Here is a 14,275-nt window from a genome sequence, read left to right as displayed (position 1 = left end):
TACAGAATAAGGAGGATACAGTTGCAATTATTATTTTTTTATTATTATTATGTACAAGTGCACAAAATCTATTTTAAAAAAACAATGCTGGCATAATCAGAAATACCAAGATTTGGGTAATTTAAGTGTTAGCTATAATTCAACATTCTTTCACATTTGGCAATGTTTCTTTCTCTGCTTATTCTTTCTCTGCATGGATGGCATCAAATAGTAAATAGCTCTCAGTTTGCTAGCTTCTAATGCAGGATGAATATTGATGTGGTACTTAATCTGATACAATCTGTAACACAAAGAATGACTGCAATCAGGACATCTCCTTATAAATAAACTCGAAAAGAGAAAGTCACTTTTCTGCTTAATGGGTTAACTAAAATCTGGTGTTTTGCAGTTGTTTGAGTTAGGAGGAGAAACTGATGATGATGCAAAGATCATGTAAATCCTGTTTACTTGCAAACAATGTAAAAAAACTTGGTTTCCTTCAAGACAGGAAAAATCAGGAGATATTTCCTTTTTATGCAGTCCTGAAGTACTCAGATGTTTCTCAGAGCCACACACGCCCACTTGTTTTCTGCCATTGCAATTTCTTGTTTCCAATTCCTGGCATTTTTGCCAACCCTGAAATTACAGATTATAGTAAATCTCTTTTCAGTTCCTCCTCCTCCATTTTATTTTGTTTTGGCAAGAGGCCATTGTTTCACCTATCACTTATATATAAAGCTGGGTTACCTCCTTTTTTTTTTTCATTTTCATTTAAGTGACAGGCCTTTTTTATGCTCTCCAAATTCAAAATACAATTTCACTCAGCCTTCAGTGGATAGAGGTAGAAGGTAATTAATCATTTCCCTTTCTCTTCTATAAGAGGCTACAAAGAGGCCCAGTGTGCAAGAGTTAACACAACTACTTAAACTATTACTTCTGTTCCAGAGGATCTGAACTCCCCAGAGATCAATGGTAATAATGACTTCCATTGTTTCCCAGAGTGGGTGTTATCATGCAAGTGCTGTTTTTCTAGACAGATTTTACCCAATATATTAAATCTAACTTAAGTGTGTGGGATTTAAATAGGTCAACACAGAAACCTAGAAAAAAATTACCAAATTAAAGCAGCAAGAGAAGGTATGTTTTCCTTTGTAAGTGACACAACAGCTGTTTCTGTGACTAGTAACATTTCAATTGGCCAGAGAGAATTCGGATTTGCAGACCGATTGAAGAAAGATGTGAAGTAAATATAGCAATAGCCATTACTTTTTTTTCCTGAGCAGTTGGAACTGGTCCCTACACAATATTGCAGCACAATAATAAACACTCAGAATCCATTAGAAGCAGGGACATTTCCATTTCAAAGAATCACAGAATGGTATGGGTTGGAAAGGACCTTAAGATTATGCAGTTCCAACCCCCTGCCATGGGCAGAGACACCTCACACTAAACCATGTCACCCAAGGCTCTGTCCAACCTGGCCTTGAACACTGCCAGGGATAGAGCATTCACAACCTCCTTGGGCAACCCATTCGAGTGCCTCACCACCCTAACAGTAAAGAATTTCTTCCTTGTGTCTGAACTAAACTTCCCCCGTTTATTTCTTTGATTTCCAATCTCATGATTACTAATTTATGCATCCATCAGTAGAATTCGCACTAAAACATGTAATGTATTGAAGATGGGCCGTTCCTAACTTCTGGATCAAAACAGAGCCTGGAGGGTTTAGGGGCCCAGCCTGCTAGCGGGGCTCTCTGGAGGACCCGCTGCTACAGCAGCTCCCCACAGGCTCCTTTCCCCTCACAAACGGACGCAGAAGCAGTGACACCGGGGTGCACAGCTCACTCCCGCTGCTCCTTCCGGCTGCCTTCGCAGTGCTGGACGCCACTCGAACACCGCACCCACCGACCAGCACCCACCCCCCGCCTCAGTACCAACCCCCGCCCCCTCGCCCCGCCTCCCAAGCCGATTGGCCCGAGAGAGCCACGTGACCGCCGTGCGGGCCCGCGCGCAGGGAGCCGAGCCCTGCGGGAGCGGCGCCGACGAGGGCGGAAGTGCGCGGCGGGAGCGCGCGGGCGGTGCACCCCAATGAGAGCGTGGGGGGCGGCGGCGGTTAAAGCGGAGCCGGGTGGCAGGCTGGAGCCACAGCGCGGAGCCGGGTCTTAGTCCCCAGGTGAGAGGGTGAGGGCTGTGTGAGCGTGCGCGCTTTCGAGCGACCCTGCCAGACCTCACCCTTCTCCGGGATGTGGGAAGCTTGGGTGTCCTGGCCTTGCTGTCTCGCTGAGGGGCGGTGAGAGCCGCTGGGTCCTGGCGGCGGCCTTGAGCGGGCCTGGGCCCGCCGGCCGGGGAATGCGGTCGAATTGTTCCCATTCCCTCCACTCTGTGGGGAGGGAGGTATCCCCTGGGTGTGTGGGGCAGCCCCCTTTCTGCTGGGTGTGTGAGGCGAGGAGAGCCTGACGGCTTCCCCTACCTCGGGACGCAGTTCCTTGGCCGTCGGAACGCGCTGGGGCTGTGGGTGAGGAGGGAGGCCGGTAAGCAGCGCCTAAGGTGTAGCTGGTGTCCCTAGGGCTTGCGTGGGAGCCGGGGTGGGGTGAGGCTGCAGCCCCTCTCCTGAGTTTGGCCGCTTCTCTGCGTCCCGGTGGGGCTGAGGTGGAGTCAGCGAAGCTGGGTGGCTGCTGTGACTTGTGCCTACAAGTGGAGCTCTGGGGATGTGGGCAGGGAGAAGCTGGCCTTGAGTGTTGGTTTCTCTGGCCGATTTCTTCTGTGCAGCCTTCTCTGCCTTCCCCTGGCTGCCCTGGAATAAATGATAATGTTTCATCTCTGCAGGATAAGCAGAGGGTTTAAGGTGCTGCTGATCCCGGCTGAAGCTGAGGGATCTTGTTTTATCTGGCCAGGTTCTCTCTCTGTTGCTGTTTATTCTCCCTGCAGCCTTACCGGTGTAGATCTTGTAGGAGGAGAAGGGTAATGCCTTAGTGTGACCTTACCTGGAGAAGTGCAGGAGAGAGGTGGTGAGGTGAAGCATCGCTGACAGTGTTTCCTGAACAGCTGGTGGAGGTCTAACTCAGTGTTTCTACTGGAGTCCTGTTGAATCAATTCTGAGCATAAAAGAGGAGGCTTAGTCTTGAAAGCTCCTAGGTATTTTCATGCGAGAAATGGAGCAGAGTCTGCATCTGCACCAGGACCAGCCGTGCCTTTTTCAAAGATTAAGTCTGCAGCCTGCAGTAGCTTGTTGTTTGTTGAACAGTCCAAATGTTACTTCTGTAGTTCTGAGATTCTTGCTTCTCTCGTGAAGTGCAGGGAAATGCCTGCTTGTTCAAAAAAGCATCCTCAGAACAGTGATTTTCAGGAAAAATTGTCTTTTTTTTTCTTTTCTGGTGCCTTACATGCACCTTCTCTCTTCTTCCTTCTCTTCCCCCCCCCACCCCCAACTGAAGCTATCAAAGCTGAGAGAAGGAACCAACATAACTGGGAACCAGACTTGTGGTTCTTGCAAGTGATTTGCTTGCTGAAAATAACTTCATTGCAGAGAATTTAATAGCAACAGCTCAATCTTACTTGGCAATAGCATCTTTACACTTATTCACTTGTAGCAGACTTGTTAAATAGTTTTATCTGCTGCTTTAATCATTTATGACCCTGTACACTGAATGTAGATTTTTTGCTTATGTTCAGATGATACCAACTTACCATGGTAAGAGTTTTTGCATTTACTTCCTGTATTAAATATTTTAAGGAATAGAAAAGCTTTCAGACTACTATTGTAAATAAGTTTGTTATATTAGATTTTTAGTAGTAAATTGTTTGTTTGAGCACCTCTTTTGGAGTAGGCTAACTTGATTGTTTTGCATGCCTGGAGAAAACTGAAGCTGTCTTGTTTTCACTGATGTTATATATAGGCTGTGGAGGAATGTCTAGTTTAAAGATTTAGTTGAAATGCTTTACAGAAACTCTGAACTGAAAACTTACTTTGGCCAGACAATGCTCTTTCTTGGTCACCCTTTAAAACTCTAAAACTTGTCTCTAATTGTCAGTGCAGTGGTACTGGATATCTGGGTAGAAGAGCAGTTGACTTGTTTTGATCAAATCAAAGTGGTAATGATGGGACAGTGTGTATATGTACATTGAAATCCTGGATGATACACAGATTATGTGATCTGATGCCCCTTTCAGGCTTAAAGCTTTTTCAGCTGCAGCTTAAGTGATTGAGCACTAACTGTTATTTGACTAAATGCTGAATAAAATGGCTTGCTTCTCTGGGAAGTGTTGGAGTCCAGGCTCCACAAGCAACAGAACTGTCCTATTAGTAGAGCAGAAGTGGACAAGTGATGCAGAAGAGCAAGCCCTGATGTCATGATCATGGAATCTGGTTTGTAGTTTGTTCTTGTCCTGTTCTTGTAAACTCTGTTCACTTTCCGTGCAGTGGATACTTGTATTTTAAGTTGATAATTTCATATTAACTGAATTCAAACTCCGTGTGAATAAGTGAATTGCTTTCTGTTACACAATGAATTAATCTGAATTAATGGCCTCTTTTAGTAGAGGTACTGAAGGGGCCTGTTTCTCCTGACAGCTGTGCAGGCAGTAAGCACTCATAGTAATACAAGTGCATCATGGTATAAGACAAACAGTGCCTAAAGGTCAGTAGGTTTCTTGTGCCTGGACAAACAACTCAGTGTGGGACTAATGGTCTGTGGGGGGTTGAGTGAAAGGCAGTGGTTGGGAAGGCTGCAGAAGTAGATGAACATGGATTGGATGCTTGCTGCTTATTATACCCTGTGTGCCTGAGTTCCTGTAACTTCTGCGTGATTGACTTATGAAAGATGCTGATCCTGATTATCAGCCAGGTTAGCAGCTATGTTCTCAAACTCTGTCTTGACTTGGGAGTACTATCCTGTTGATAAAAGCCTTCAGTTATTTAGATTTCCACTCTTTGCTTTCCATCCCCATGTCTCTGGTAACTATTCTGCACTACCATCAAGCAGTGTTTGATAAGGTTCCATTGCTTGTTACCTGCTATTGCATGGCGCAGCAAGGTTCGCAAACAGGCATGACCACTTCATTTTCCTAGTGGCAATAATAAATTTTGTGGCTTTTGTTCTATGATGCAATTGATACCTGCCTCCTGATAAGAGATTATAGAGCAGGTATTTTTGAAGTGTTTGCTAATAGTTGTCAAAGAGCAATTATTTTGCCCATAGCTCATTTTAGCCCATTAAACAGGACTAAGTAATTGTCATCCATGCCTGCTATGGAAATATCAGGTTGTCCTGTCATTTAAGCAAGATAAGTCTATATAACCTGTGCTTTGTCTCTTCGTGTTCTTCCAGATACTGCTTTTATAGAAATATTAGAGGATCTGTTTTGTCTCTTGTGCTTGAGATGTGTAAATATGTTTTTCAAGACCTGTCAAAATGAGAGTCATGATGTCATGTAATGTGAGAATGTTATTTAGGCTGCTAAGTATCTACTTGAATCGTTATGGTTACAGAGTGCTTGCCTGGAACAGTCACTTTCAACTGTTTTAAAAGGAGCCCTGTGCCCCTGGTTGTATTAATGCTTGCTGAAGCAATTGAGAAAAGAACAAATAATGGTTAATCACAAGAGTGAGGCTTAGTGGAAATGCAGTCCTGACTGGAAATCTTTGCAGAATCACAAGTCAAAGACCAAAAACCTGTTCTGGGATTATAAGTATTTGTTAAAGCTTTAATCCTGTCAAGTGTTACTTTGAGTTAGTGTTGCTGTCAGTTGATGTGATTAATATGAAATATTTCAGGTCACACAATGAAACTAAAATTTTGACTATGCCCTTCTGAAATTTGGAATGTGGCAGAACTAGTCTGAAGCTGAAGTGTAGAACTGGAGAGCTGAGAATGTCCCAAGTCATTCAGGTGCTGTGGTTTCTCTGGTTTCTAGCTCTCTCTGTATGTATCTTTACCTGTAATGAAAAGATCACTCTTCAGAATACCAGAGACCTGAACTTAGCCCCACCTTTGGAAGTGGCTTTGTCTATGTACATGGACATGTTAAAGAATATTTCTGATTTATATTTAATATTGATGGCAGGTTGTTTGCAAGCCAGTAGTTTAAATTATAGACTGGGGGGGGGGGGGGGGGGGAGGAAGCCCACCTTATAGATAAGACTGGAATAGAGTACTGCATTACAGGATTATACTCAAAACATGACACAGTGCTTTAACAGTTTAAGTGTAAGGAGTTACCAGAATTTTGGACTCCATGTTGTAGAACACTAAAGTGGTTGTTTTTGAAAGGAGTTTGTTTGTAATATTGGTGCTACTCTGCTCAGCAGGGCACTGCCTTGGGCACTACTCTAAAGCGGACATTTAACAAGTGAAGTGTATTTAGATCAAGCTGCATGCCAGTTGCCTCAGTTTCCCAGAAAAGAGGTGGTTTTGCGAATGGGGGAAGCTGCTCCCTGGTTAGAATGAGCTAATTCTAAAGTATATAGTGATCTCTGGTACAGCCTTTCCACTAACTGCTGCTGCAATAAAACTCCTCCCCATGATGATACTCTTCAGCTATTTAGTGTTCTTGACTTACTGTGAGATCCCATTTTTGGTAGGTAAGGAATTCTCATTAGTGTAGTAACCAAGAAGTCTTACTATCTGACTTAGAATAGTTAGGGTTGGAAAGGACCTTAAGATTATCAAGTTCCAACCCCCCTGCCATGGGCAGGGACCCCTCACACTAAACCATAACACCCAAGGCTTCATCCAACCTGGCCTTGAACACTGCCAGGGATGGAGCATTCACAACCTCCCTGAGCAACCCATTCCAGTACCTCACCACCCTAACAGCAAAGAATTTCTTCCTTTTATCCAATCTAAACAGTGCAAGGTTTAAGTTTTAACCCATTACCCCTTGTCCTGTCACTATGGTTCCTAATGAGTAGTCCCTCCTCAGCATCCCTGTAGGCCCCCTTCAGATACTGGAAGGCTGCTATGAGGTCTCCATGCAGCCTTCTCTTCTCCAGGCTGAACAGCCCCAACTTTCTCAGCCTGTCTTCACATGGGAGGCGCTCCAGTCCCCTGATCATCCTCGTGGCCCTCCTCCGGACTTGTTCCAACAGTTCCATATTCTTTTTATGTTGAGGACACCAGAACTGCACACAGTATTCCAGGTGAGGTCTCACAAGAGCAGAGTAGAGGGGCAAGATCATCTCCTTTGACGGGCTGGTCATGCTTCTTCTGATGCAGCCCAAGTCTTCTGCTTTTATCTATCATATCATATAATAGCCTAGCTAAGTCATTTGAGGAAATGGTTTTTCATAATACAGAAATGTGTGCTTGAAACCAATGCTGTTTGTCATTGTACTTTATTACTTTCCAAACACGTTTTAGGAAATAATTTTTAAATAATTCTGCAAGCTCTTTGAGAATTTACTTTTCAGTTTCTCTTATAAGGGAAAGTAAAATCAAAATGGACTTTGTGTTGAAACTATTCTGAAGCTATAATGGAAGGAAACCAGTTAAAATTATTAGCCATTAGTCTCATGATACTGTACATCTCTATCTTCATTTAGTTTGTGAAGCAGGGATCAAGCAGTGATCTTGTCCAACTCCTTTCCTTAAGTATTCACAACTGTTGTCTATTAGTAGCTTTCATCTGATGAGTGTGCCTCTTATTATACTCTTGTAAATGTAAGTTGAGGTTTCTAATGAAGTAATTAAAACTTTCTGTAAATTTTCCATCTCTACAGTACTACTTGTCCAAGTTATCAAATAGGCCTTCTACTTCCAAAGATTCCCCATACATAAGATTCGTCGCAACCATGTTGCTGGGGGACGTACTTGATTTGCGAAGTTGCTGAGGCTGGAAGACGCTTCTGGGACTGTCTAGTTGAGCCCTCCTGATCAATGTGCTAATCCTGACGCATAAACTGGCTCTCCACCCATCCCTAGGTAGAGCTTTGTAAGTTCCTGCCCTTCTCATGGCAAGGGCAACTCTCCTGCCTTGCCTTTCTGGCCTGTCTAATTGAGTACTACAGTAGATGGCTACAGGCTTTTAGGACAATGAGAGCTATCACACTGAGGTGATGAACTTTGTGGCTACACACAGACTCCAGCATCTCCCATTTGTTTCCTGTGCTGCGTGCATTAGTCTGCAGAAGCACCCTGTTGTGATTATATCTCAAGAAAGGCAGAAGAGCTGAGATGAGCTGGCTGTGTATCAGAATTGTGTTTTATTATGGTAATAAGCTCTGTGGGGAAAGGAAATGTCTTAGAGCACACAAGGATGAGTGTTTAGTTTATATTCTGCATTAGCTCTGTATTTTCATGTAACTTGCTACCCTTTAGGTCATAAAGGGAAGTGTCCTGTGTTAGTTGTGCCCTATTTTCTTTGTGTTGAAGTCTAGTGAATCTGAGTTAAGTCTGCCACCCAAACCCAGAGTTAACAAACATGATGTCCTATTCTTCGCTGTGCAGCACTTTGAAGGCTCTGTTGTTGGAGAGCACATTCTTTGTTGTGAATGCTTTTATAGTGGTAGGCAGAGAATTCTTCATGGGGGTGACCAAGGATAACACTTCTCCAAAAAGGAAACTCTCCACAGCTTTTTAGTTTTACTAACTTTACACTTAGAGTAGGGATACTGAAATTGCATGTGACCCCTGTACTGGTGTAGTAATGCAGTTTCCATTTAAAGATTGAAATACTGCTTTTGGCTTTGCTCTAAAGTATATAAATACAGTAGATTGGAAAATTATGTGCCTTTCTGTTACTGAAAACATACTTTCTTAGTCCAGTAGAAAGGTAGCTGCTTGTATGTGTGGAATACCTTGTTATAGTATTCACCCTTCCTGACTGGGAAACTGAAGAGATCTGTTTAAAGGCAACTTAAGGGAGCAGCTGAATTATAGATAATTAGTAATTGTTGTTGCTTTGTGTGATGCAAATGGATTGATCAAAAGATGGGGAAAAGATTCAGTACGTGGTGCTTGTTTGGTGTGACTGATTGAGGGAGCTTAGTGACTCGTGGTATACATCTGTGAACCCTTCAGTCAAGAGCCTGAAATAGCAGAAGTACTTTGAGGGGCTGCAAGAAGACGGCTCCCCAGTGTTCCCGGGGAGGTGGGACTCCATGGTTATGAATAAATTTGGAGTAGTGGCTTATTACTTGCTTCCTTTATCAAATGTGAGCACAACAGTGGCTTACACTTCCCCAAATTGAGATGTAAACATAAGGCACTAACTTCAGTTTAGAAGCAAAGAATGTAATTGTATGGGCAGAGACAGTTGCTTCTGCTGGTTCTACCTAAGCCAAACTAAATAGTGTTTGGAATTCTGATTTACCCAAGGCATCCAGCTCACTGGAGAAACTAAAGATGGCATGATCTAGTGATATCTGTCTTCTGGGGGTAGTGGCAGCAGCTTATGGCCTGTCTGTCTGCAGTGCCTTGTGCCATATTTGCAAGACTGATGGGCTAGCTCTGACAGCTCAAGGACTGAGGGAATGGAGGGAACTTGGCTGGGTAGCATTTCATGAGAGCCAAAGAGTTAAATAGTTAAACCCTGCAACTCTGTAACATGCTTATGGCTGAATTAGTGTTTGCTCGAATTTGCTAGATCAGTGTTAGAAGTAACTTCTTTGTGGATTCTACACCTGCAGGTTATCTGCTGACAGTGTTGTAACCTTGCACTGATGTGGGTTTGGAATCTTAAGTTATTTTGAACTTAATGTGCCATTTAGGACATTGCATAAGCTGAGATTTGGCTTGTCTGTTGTGTTTTATACTCCCAAAGATCTGATTAAAAACTGTTATTAGATTACTCATCTGAAGCATGTCACTGTCTCTTAGCAGTGGTTTGATTGACTTGGTGTATACTGCATCAAAGATGATCGTGGTTCTGTGTGGATGAGCTTTCAAAAGAAATGTAGTTTGAAATCTGCTTTGTAAGTCAATGGGAGTGAGACTGTAGTAAAACTGTTGCCTGAATGTTATTTTTCTTGTATGAGCCTAATACTAGTGTGAGAAATGGTGTCATAATATACCTGAACTAGTTAAGCAACTAGGCAGTTACCACCACAGTGACAAACTCTTAACATAGTAATACTAATTATTACTATTAACAGAGTCTTTGTGCTTGTAGAAGATTTGTTAGGTTTCCTAGAAAGCTAGGATAAGAGCAATACAGTGATCCTTCTCTTCTATAGTGTCTGTGATGTGTCTTTAGGCATTCAAACTAGAACTAGAGGCTTTCTAAAAGTACTTTGAGAGGTCTGGATAGGTATCTCCCTACAGAAATGGTTTTAGTTGCAGTAGTACTAGAATCTTATGAATTCCACTTCAGGTAACACTGTCTAGTTGGAATAAAGAGCATATATTCTGTTTGATGCTGTATACAATCTGCTAGTTGATCTGCATTGCATTGAGTAATATGGAAAATAGGATGGTGGATTTTTATTTTCTTCCCATAAAAGTCTATATAAAACTGATGCTTGTTTGCTATCTGTGAAACAGTGAGGCAATTCTAATAACTATATTGCATTCACCTGTAACTGCCTTTATTTAAATACAAATCCTTTTGTGCTAGAGTTTAGGGGGACTGTGGTGGACTGTGACTTACTCAGAGGTACCTCAGTTCTCAGGAGAAACTTCACTTGAGGGTGGTGCTTTATGTTCCTATTGCAGGCAGAGAATGGAATGCTTGTGAGCCTGATGCATCTGCTGTCACTTCTGGTGAAGTGATGGTACTAGTTAAGAAAGGGAAGTAGCATATTTTGTGCTTATCTAGGTCACTGTTGACATGGGACAGATACCTGTGTGACAGGGTTTTACAGTAAAGTGGCAGAGCTAGTGAGTTTCTCCCAGTGAAGCAAGCAGAATGATACATTAGAACAGCAGTTCCACCGTGCTGTTCAAGTTGCACACCATCTGTAGAAAACAATTTCAAAAGCCTTTAATGCTTAGAACAGGTAAGAAAACTAGATGTGGTCCCACTGGCTGCACAGCTTCTCTGGACTCAAAAGGATGCTTTGATTAATTCAGTCCAGAAGTGAAGTAACCCAGCTCTAAAAGGCAGTGTTCTATAAACAATGCTTTAAGTTGTTTATAGGGGTTCTCAAATGTGGTAGCCTCTTAATCCTCAAAGCTGCTGTTATGCAAGTTCCTTCCTGTCTAAAAGGATGTCTGTTCTCATTGGTGATGTTGTGGGGACCAGACTGTTGGAGTACTTACCACAAGGGGTAATTCTGGATCTCTCTGCCTTGTTGCTGTTGTCTCTTGCTCATGTGTTTGTCAGTGTCATTGGAGCAGATGCTACTTCCAGGACGGAAATTCAAGCTTCCAAATGGTGATGATCTCCAGAAGGCACAGAGGCGCAGTGTCATGTTAGGTCTCTGTACAGTGGTAAAGAGTTGTTTTCTGTCATTGTAGTAGCATGAATACAAACTAAGTAATGGAACAGTTGACTTGTAAATAGATTTTTATGTTACTTTCCATTGACAGTTGATGCATGCTGTAGTACTGGCAGTCTTTCCACCATTACATTGTCTCTGGGGTTTTTTTTTATGATCCCCATTAGGATCTATAAGGAATCCTGTTGGAAAAACTGCCAGTTTACATCCTTTCTCTATGAGGAAGTTTGGGTAGAGATGACTCACCTGATGAATGTAGGGGTGCAGAACTCTGTATTCTATCTTCATGCATAATTTAGAGATGACCTCATGAATTTTATGGTTCAGTAGATAAAGTGGAACAGCAGTGGGGACAACTGCTAGTTGCTGTTCTTGCAGGTATTTCCAATGTCTTGTATGCATTCAGTATACAGTAATTTACCGCAGATGTACATGGATTATTGTTGTCTGTCCACTTAGAACCACTTACGTGAGTGACTAACAGATTCCAGTTGTGTCAATGTATTACTGCACAGCCAGGTAACTGCATTTCTTCTTACTGAGTTCAATTTTGAGATGAGCTGTGTGGTTTCTTTAAGCAGGAATCATCTTGGTGTCTTAGCTTGGTAGTAAATTGGGAAGGCTTTTGTGTAACTCTGTCCTCTTATAGAATCATAGAATAGTTAGGATTGGAAAGGACCTCAAGATCATCTAGGTCCAACCCCCCTGCCATGGTCAGGGACACCTCACTAAACCATAACACCCAAGGCTTCATCCAACCTGGCCTTGAACACTGCCAGGGGTGGAGCATTCGCAACCTCCCTGGGCAACCCATTCCAGTACCTCGCCACCCTAGCAGCAAAGAATTTCTTCCTTATATCCAACCTAAACAGCAGAGGTTTAAGTTTTAACCCATTACCCCTTGTCCTGTCACTATCGTCTTTAATGAATAGTCCTTCCCCAGCATCCCTGTAGGCCCCCTTCAGATACTGGAAGGCTGCTATGAGGTCTCCACACAGCCTTCTCTTCTCCAGGCTGAACAGCCCCAACTTTCTCAGCTTGTCTTCATATGGGAGGTGCTCCAGTCCCCTGATCATCCTCATGGCCCTTCTCTGGACTTGTTCCAACAGTTCCATGTCCTTTTTATGTCGAGGGGCACCAGAACTGCACACAATACTCCAAGTGAGGTCTCACGAGAGCAGAGGGGCAGGATCACCTCCTTTGACCTGCTGGTCATACTTCTTTTGATGCAGCCCAGAATACAGTTGGCTTTCTGGGCTGCAAATGCACACTGCCTGCTCCTGGTTCATGAGGAAATGAACATAACCCCCCCAAGTCCTTCTCCACAGGGCTGCTCTGAATTTCCTTTTTGCCCAACCTGTAACTGTGCCTGGGATTGCTCAGACCCAGGTGTAGGACCTTGCACTTGTCATGGTTAAACTTCATGAGGTTGGCATCAGCCCACCTCATGAGCGTGTCAAGGTCCCTCTGGATGGCATTCCTTCCCTCTAGCCTATCAACCGAACCACACAGCTTGGTGTCATTGGGAAACTTGCTATGGGTGCACTCAATCCCACTGTCCATGTCACCAACAAAGATGTTAAACAAGACTGGCCGCACCACCGATCCCTGAGGGACACCACTTGTTGCTGGTTTCCAGCTGGACATTGAGCCATTGACCACAACTTTTTGCATGTGGCCATCCAGCCTGTTCTTTATCCACCAAGTGGTCCACCTATCAGATAAACTGATGTCTCTCCAATTTAGAGACGAGGATGTCACATGGGACAGTATCGAACACTTTGCACAAGTCCCGGTAGATGACATCAACAGCTCTACCCTTGTCCATATTTTCCGTAGCCCTGTTATAGAAGGCCACCAAATTGGTCAGGCAGGATTTCCCCTTAGTGAAGCCATGCTAGCAGTCTCCAAGCACCTTGTTTTTCATGTGCCCTAGCATGCTTTCCAGGAGAATCTGCTCCCAGATTTTGCAAGGGACAGAGGTGAAACTGACTGGTCTGTAATTCCCCGGGTCATCCATTTTCCCCTTTTTGAAAATGGGGGTTATATTTCCCTTTTTCCAGTCATCAGGACCTTCACCTGACTGCCATGATTTTTCAAATATAATGCCTGCTGTCTTCCATAATTCTTCCCTTTGTTGGTTGAATGGTCTTTATATTTCTAAAGACTAAGGGGAAAAACGGGCACTGCTTTATTGGGCTGGGAAATGGTGAAGCCTGTGACAAAAGCCGAATAATTGCAATGAAATACATGTTTTACACGTATCTGTGTGAAGATGCCCTAAGACCAAAATGAAGCTGTAGAAATAAGGCTTGCAATCTAGTGTCTGTATTCGGGCTCCAGTTAAGATGACTTGCAAGGCTGCATGGATTGCATGTGACTGTAGTATTACAAAACAGCACTGTGTTGGGATGCCTACATGCAGTGATAAATCTCTTGATACGGTTCTTACCTGTTTGTTAAGAATATCAACTTTGTATCATGACCTTTTCAACCTTTAGTCAAACATAGATATAAGTGACTTTCTTTTTAGGTGCTAAGGTGCTTCAAAGTACTATTTAAGGGCAGATCTTTCTCTTTACTCAGTTACTGATAAACAATTCCTTAGATATTTTTCTTCCATTCTAAGGGATTTCTCAAAACCCCTAGCTCTTTATGTCCCTTAGGAACAGTGATATGTATGTATTTAACTATTTCAGTTCAATATAAGATCTGACTTTAGTTTAAAGGGTTGCTTTAAACTGCTACTCTTCTGGTGCTCAGATTGACCCAACTGAGTTCTTCCTGTCACTAAACCTTTGGTTGCATTAGAATATGGAACCTTGCAGCAGACTTTAGGGTTTAGCTCCAATTTTCCTTGGACATCAAGATTATTTGAAGCAAGGTTATTACCTTGAAATTACTGCTGACATGTAAGATAGT

General features: G+C 43.0%; 1 protein-coding gene across 2 annotated transcripts in view; it reads left to right on the top strand.

The window, feature by feature from the left end:
* The window catches only part of RALB (RAS like proto-oncogene B), a 52,227-nt gene that overhangs the window by 19,759 nt on the left and 18,193 nt on the right, over positions 1–14,275 (top strand). The window contains exon 1 of one of the 2 annotated variants that reach the window (XM_005153812.3): positions 2,002–2,152. The exons of the other annotated variant lie outside the window; for it this stretch is intronic. The gene's annotated coding sequence lies outside the window, so the exon portion shown is untranslated. Of the gene's footprint in view, positions 1–2,001; positions 2,153–14,275 lie in introns of those variants that run through there. 2 annotated transcript variants of the gene reach the window in all.

The sequence above is a fragment of the Melopsittacus undulatus genome, chromosome 4, assembly GCF_012275295.1.
Source record: "Melopsittacus undulatus isolate bMelUnd1 chromosome 4, bMelUnd1.mat.Z, whole genome shotgun sequence".
NCBI classification, from domain to species: Eukaryota; Metazoa; Chordata; class Aves; order Psittaciformes; family Psittaculidae; genus Melopsittacus; species Melopsittacus undulatus.
Note: the sequence above shows the minus strand (reverse complement) of the source record. Positions and strands in the feature narration are given on the sequence as shown.